The sequence below is a fragment of the Cryptomeria japonica genome, chromosome 11 (assembly GCF_030272615.1).
Source record: "Cryptomeria japonica chromosome 11, Sugi_1.0, whole genome shotgun sequence".
Lineage (NCBI taxonomy): Eukaryota > Viridiplantae > Streptophyta > Pinopsida > Cupressales > Cupressaceae > Cryptomeria > Cryptomeria japonica.
Genome location: NC_081415.1, coordinates 360,978,315 through 360,985,717, shown reverse-complemented (window position 1 = coordinate 360,985,717; position 7,403 = coordinate 360,978,315). Strand labels below are relative to the sequence as shown.

General features: G+C 40.1%; 1 long non-coding RNA gene across 1 annotated transcript; it reads right to left on the bottom strand.

Annotated features, from left to right (window-relative positions):
• Positions 1 to 1,373: 1,373 nt before the first annotated feature.
• On the bottom strand, positions 1,374 to 1,957 carry LOC131071407 (uncharacterized). Its single transcript, XR_009112509.2, has 2 exons — positions 1,682 to 1,957; positions 1,374 to 1,638 (listed from the first exon to the last, which is right to left on the bottom strand). It is a non-coding gene; the product is annotated as an uncharacterized LOC131071407 (long non-coding RNA).
• Positions 1,958 to 7,403: the final 5,446 nt, after the last annotated feature.

Here is a 7,403-nt window from a genome sequence, read left to right as displayed (position 1 = left end):
CTAGGATGAGGCTAGTTTGTGAGCTGTCAGATGTAGATAGAGCACATATTGATGTGTGCGGCTTTACTCACCTTTTAGATATGCCTGATATCCATGTGAATCACAAGATGCTTACTGCACTTGTTGAGCGGTTCCATTCTGAGCATAACACCTTTCATCTACCAGTTGGAGAGATGACTATTACACGAGAGGATGTTTACATGATTTTGAGGATTTTGTTTGCTGAGGATAAGGTTGACTATGATTATGCTCAGTGTCCTAGTGTCTTAGCCTTGAGACACATATTTCATGATGAGGACATTCTGGAGAAGGATATTGTTGTTCACCAAAAGTGATAACCCAAGAACACCTGCAATTGATCTATGAAGTAGCCAATTCAATCTATGAAGAACTTCAGGGCTTGGACAACATGACAAGGATATGAATCCTTCTACTCTTCAGGCTTTGCAAAACCTAGGCGGGTATACCTTTGATGCTTAGAATTAAACCTATTACACACCTATGACAGCATCAACATAAACAGATAGATCTCACTAGGGCTCCAAAACAAGTAGTTTATTGCAGATGGGCTAGATCTACACATGAAACTCAACTATGCTTGAGCATGAGAAAGATGAAACATTTCAAAACATAACATACTAAAGGTATTCTGATTAGATTTTAAATTGGTTTGAGAACCCCTTTAATTGCAAGATCAGTGCCTTATCCAAGGGCAACAGAGTCATACATCAAACTATAAATGAAAGCTTCGATTGCAAATCCATCTTCATTACTAAATATTCATGCATTAATGCCTTGCATAAATGCATTACTAAGATCATTCACAAAATCATCAGATCTTGAAACTATATTCCATTTTTTTATGATTTATTACAGAATTTAAATCCTTCCTTGAAGAATCCCTGCAAACAATCATAACTATCTCCTTGAGATAACAAATTTCATCCTCCTTGAGGATCTGATTTGATAAAATGGAAATACAAATCTAGAGACAATTCTGTGTGAATTTATGTATGCCTTACATACACGAGAACCTGCAACTAAGAACACCTATACGAAGAATTGAACTCCATTACTAAAGGAAAAGCCCTGCCCTATACAATCTTCAAGAATACTCAAAATTGGAAGCCATGAAAACTGGAGCCATTCTCACAGAATTCTGGAACCCTTACAACTGAAAAGAATGGGGAATAAAAAGAGAGAGGGAACCAAATCAAATCTGTAACTGAATTGCCAAGTGTCCCTTCTCTAACTGAATTTTGTTCCCGTGAAAACTGCTTCTAAAATACTTCACATTTGTCCAAATTAACTTCATAATCAGATTCCTCGCTCCGAGAGCTTTTCGGCGATATATAATACTTTATACTTTGGCCAAAAATTGGACCCTGGGCGAATTAATTCTCATCATGGATCCATCATTTAAATATTTCGAATTTCAATATAGTCTAAACTATATCATTTATTCATTTAAAATTTGATTTTTGCCTCCATTTGTGCTCTGACGCCTTGCCACGTGGCGGCCTCTGATTGGCTGATGGGGTTGACCGGATGCCACCTGGGATGACACCTCATCATCGCCACGTCATCTGCTTCGTCACTGCCACTTGGCCGCTTGCTTGTATGCCACGTCATCGCCACCTCACCGGGACCCGCTTGCTAGACTGCCGACTATACCCGCCACCTACGTGCCACGTGGATGGATCTCGTTCACTTTCGCTATTTCGCAGCCTTAACTCGCGTGCATCTTCCCTTTGCGAAATAGCGCGCACCGTCGATCCATCTCGAACCTGCTCACTCGTTAATCCGACCTTCGTCTGCAAAATTTTGCTTGTTTGCCTCGGGAAGCGTGCCTGCGTGGGGTCCACTTGGTCTTCGTCCAATCAACTCTTCCATCGCCTCGGGAAACGTGCTCACATGTGGGCCCGCCTTGGGCGCCCATGGGCACCTTGTGTCAAAAGCCTTTATGGCTTAGACATTATATTACTGTGCGTTTTTGTATATAAATACCAAAAACGTCCCTTTCCCAGTCAATGTGGGATAATGTGTTTGCCTGTAGCTGCACTTTGGAGCTTTTCTCCTGGGTTTTAATGGCGTTTTTCCCTTTCTTGCAAGTTTTTATATTTACCTCTTCCTCATACCACGCGAAGCCTGCTGCATATTGTTTGTTTCACCATGTTAGCAAGGGGGGAATGGCTTCATACCAGCCAATTGCCTTTATTTAAAAAAAAGACAAACATTTCAATGCCCTCCAGCAATCATGTCCAGCAGGGAGGAACTGATTTCATTTGTTGTGTAAACTTCTTCAAAATTACATTATGCTTCAACAACTCACCCATCACATGGATTTTGGGAAGATGGCTTTACATCATCCAATGTGCATTTGATTTGAGCTACTGCTGCCCTTCTCCAGCGATCACGTGGGAGGAGAAATATGGTTTTATAACTTCAACGCATTTCCCCATTTACCATGCTGCCTGTTGCACATTGCCATCAATTTCATGTTACCAGCAAAATGACTGCTGCATAGGAATGGATACTTCAGTTTTCTACACATCTCACTCTCCACACAGCAGGCAAGGATGAGATTTTGGGAGATTGGAGGGGTGATTGGCAGAGGGGGAAACAATTCTACAATGTTACATTTGTTGTAGAAGATGCTTCCAATGCCTTTTACATGCCACGCTGCCACTCCACACAAAGCAAGAATAAATTTGGCATTTTCAGCTTGGAAGTATTTAAATGCCCACTTCAACTCACAGCATAATAGGAATTGAAGATTGATTGCTGCTGGTAATTATACGGACTGTGTTTTTTCTTTTTCAATTGCCAATGCATAAGTTTTATTCTGAAAATTGTCTATTGCCAGAGTAGAAAAGGACTTCTCTACTCTTTAAAATATACTCTTTCCGAATTGGGAATTGTCTCATTGACCATGCCAATCTCTTCCTCTTCCATACCAGGACTAGAAAATTCAACAAGAATTTATAGTAACATTACTATGCACTTCTGTATATTTATGCATCATGAAGTTATGCACTAAGAACATTGTCGCCATAAAAATAAAATGCACAGGAATGAGCCAGGTCGGGCCCCAAAGTGGGTCCGACTAAAATTTTTTTTCGTTTTCACGCAACTGACCTCTAGAATATCTTCATGGACCTCAAACACACCTCTGGAATCGATCGGCACCATTTTCGGATCATAAAATTGCATTTTACATACTTCAGGCAATTACGCCACAATTTTCGCATTTAATCGCGATGACGTAATTTTCAAACCTGTCAAAACACCTTTCTGGAGCTCGCCATCTGACAGGCGTGTACTTTGATATACAAGGATGATATCTACCAAACGGTTTCTCAAGACGAGTCCCGAGCGAAGAGATATTAATTTTTGAAAACGGCCAACTGGCTTTGTCGACACTGCGGACCTGATGAAGTCAATGTTCTGGCAACACATGATGCCTTTCTTAAAAATACCAAACGAACTCCGTAGGCCCTCAAATTTGGAACATAGGTACCTTTAAGTACATATTAAATCTTTGAATTCTCAGTTCGATCACCAGACTGATAGGATGCAAATGGCGCGCTCACCAAAATGGCTACATTAACTGATATAACACTGGAAGTGCGGATAACTGAATTTGATGGCAAAATGAGTCCTTTTGAAAACCGATCAAACGGATTGATAAAGGCTTGAAATTTGAAATGTATCTCACCATTTATACCAACATTAGCTCGGAACAAACATTCTGACATGACGCTCACCAAAACATTTTTACACTTGTGCAAACACACAAACTGCAAACGGATTCGGTTTTGAAAACTGAGCAAATGGATTCGTAAAGACCTGAAATTTTGCAGGGTGACTCACATTTATGCATACAATTGAATCCATTTTGAATTTCTCCATTACTATCAACAGGGCAAAAGATATAAACACCCAAAGTAGGCTACTTAATAAAATTTGCACTTGTGCCTAGAATGCACTTTCAGCTCACCCCTCGAAATGGGTACCTCATAAACTTATCCAAAATGAATTCTGAAAGTTGCACATCACTGAATAGGCCAAATGAAAGGTGTGGGACATAAATCCCGAGCCTTACCCTCTGAAAATCAACTGGCTCCATTTTACCCCCTTGCTAACTAGGCCATTCAAACTGACTTATTTAGGTATGCAGAGAAATTTTTTGAAATAGGCCTATAAACTTGACTCAATTTTTTAAAAACTCCCAACAGATATCATCTGGGATGATATGATGGTTAGGTATAGTGAGAAGTTTCCCTTGTCATGTGTACTAGCAGGTTTCATTAGTTGTTTCATTATGCCAGACAAGGGACAACAGGGGTTTCTATGTGGGTGGGTCAGGATGCTGGAGAGACTACTGACTGAGCCTAAGAGATTAGGGTGGCCTGGATCTTTCCTATTAGCCCACATGTATCATTAGATGCATGAGATTGCATACAAGGACAGGAAGAGCATGGCAGTAGGAGTGTTGGTTCTTCAAATATGGGTCTGGGAGCATATCCCAGTTTGTAGACCGATTGTGGATGATGTCAGAGATCCACACTAGCTGATTGTTTATAGTTATTCTAGATATGTTACTCAGACCCATCTGGGCAAGACAGAGTATTTGAGATGACGGCTCTATGATCTAATCATTGTAGTATGAAGACCGTATAGGGGTCTAGAGCTATGGGATGACTGGAGAGCTCAGCGAAGAGTTATGTTCATGACTCATCCTCTTATTGGGAGATCGGTGTCCAACATTGAGTGATTCACGGTTTTGAGAGTTATGAGGCAATATGGCAGGCCTCAAGGGATATCATAGGAGTTCACCGCCTATGCCTAATATGGTGATGAGGAGAGATGAGGATGGGCCCCTAGGTTGTCCTACGCATTGAGCATGCAGGAGTTGGTTAGATTGGAGCGACAATGATGGGAATATCTAGAGGATATTGCAGATGTGGGGGTATTGCCCTAGTACAGGGACCGGTTTGAGAGACATCCCTTCCCTAGATTTATAGATCCGGTAGAGCATGCACCTCACATAGAGGAGGCTGAGGATGAGGCCCCTGCATAGGCACAGGTACAGGGACAGGCATAGGGACAGAGAGTAGCAGGTTCTAGGTGGGCAGGTGGTGATCCTAGTGCTAGCAGTAGTAGAGTACTAGTTGGGGGGAGACAACAGCAGAGAGGGGAGGGTGGATCCCTTGGAGATATTGGTGTGGGGGGAGCAAAGGAGGAGTGAGTAGCTCCTAGATAGGTGCAACAACAGAGGGATGAGTAGGGTGAAGATGGAGGCAGGGATGGAGATGGAGAGCCTATGAGAGAGCAGGGGGCAATGGACCCACTATGGTCGATGAGAGCCAGATTAGCAGGTTTGCAGTCACAGTTGACAATGGCTTAGATACAGCTTGCAGAGTGAGACCGACAACTGGTAGAGGTTAGGGCAGAGCGAGATACTCTCCAGTGAGAGGTTTTGCACTAGACAAGTCTGGCAGCATATTATGTTGCAACTTATAGTGTAGCAGTTCCTGTAGCGTAACAGGTTGTCCCATATTCTCAATATATGGTGCGATCTGAGGGAGCTCGGGCACCTAGGGAGAATGTTGGTCAGCTAGCTCCACCTCCTCCACCACTTGGTGATGAGGGAGAGGTAGAGAGATATTTTTTTTATAGCTTCTAGATTTTGTTATATACCCCATTTTTTGTAGCCTATATGATTCTTTCTCAATGAGACATTGTATATGACAGTTGATATCATTTGTACTCTGAGATATTTATGATATATACGAGATCTTGATTTGATTTCATCGTACTTGTGTTGATTGATTATGGGATGTTTTTCTATATGCTTTATTCTACATGTATGCATATTTGTTCAGTATGGATGTATGTAATGCAGATGAATATAAATGTTTATAAAAAAATTTGTTCTTTTCATATGCAAATAAATGATGAAAATGAATAGCTAGTAATGCAAAAAAAAATATTTTTCTATGCGATAATATGAATGCACATGAATGTGTGTAATGAAATGTATGGATCTATATAAGATGCTTATGTATGCAACTAACATCTCAATACACAAGTACTCGATCAGAGAAATGATGAAAAAGAGACCACTTAGCTAAGAAATGATGATACTTCAACTCTCATTTAGAAGATAAAGAGATCATTGTTATCATACCAAAATCACTCGAAATCCATAAAATATAAAATGAATGCAACCTAAAACCTAGTCACTGGATTTGGAATGCTTAATTTTTATCATTGAGCGTTTACAAACATAGCAGGCAGAATAGAGTTCCTTTCTTTTCATGTGCAATATTAATTATCTTGTCCACAATGACCCTTTTTCATTCATATCCTTGGACAGATTACACATGCATCTGAATTGCACATTTAAAGAAATTCCCTCAAACACACAAAGAAATGATGCCAACCTCCCTATAGCATACAAATAAGTAGAGTCGATGTATGTGTGGTGATTTCACCTTAATGTGAAGGCACATATCACAGACACCCAACTAATTAGATGTTTCCAGATCATCAAAATCATTCCTACAAGCAGAAAACAAAGAAATTATTATGCCCCCAATCCTTTCTCCTCTTAGTCAAGATAGACTTTCTCAAGTTACTCAAAGGGAATAATAATCAAAAACCAATATAAAAGACAACACACAAAGAAAATTTCATGCATGTCTCAAACTGTTTAGTGATTGTTTGTAGTAATATTGTTTTGCTTGTTTACTCAGTTTTAAAACTCTTAAGTAGTTAGGAGATAGGTGACTAACTTAGATTGGATGACCAGTTATCACTGACAGAAATATGACCTGGTTGATACTGCTTAGGACACGTAAAATGCTCATTCGATTACCCTAAGACTAGGAGATTGACCAGTTTCAAACCATGAGGGTTCTAAGAGAACCAGGATGTCACAAGAAGCAACTAAAAGATATGTACAAGCGAAATCAAAGATCCAAGAAAGCGGGAAATGCCAACATTGTGTTGATAGATGGAGCACTTGAGTATAAGAGGCACCTGTTTGCCAGGTTTTCACCTGCTTGGCAAAGATTCTTTTTCTCTCTTTTTTTTTTAATAGGACATTTTAGGATTTTTAGGATTTTTTCTAGGACTTTTTCAACTATACAGGTTGTTGGAGTAGACAATACTAAGTGAAGAATTTTTTCAAGTGGATGGTGTTGATCGGTTCACGAAGTTGTTCTCCTTCTGATGTTGAGAGTTGATAGGCACCAAATCCAAAGACTGTAGTAATGATGTAGGGACCCAGCCAGTTGGGTTCAAACTTCTCTTTGTTGTCTTGAAACTGTTGATTTTTAGGATTTTCTCTCAGAACAAGGTCACCAACTTGAAATTTTTGTTGTCGAACCTTCTTG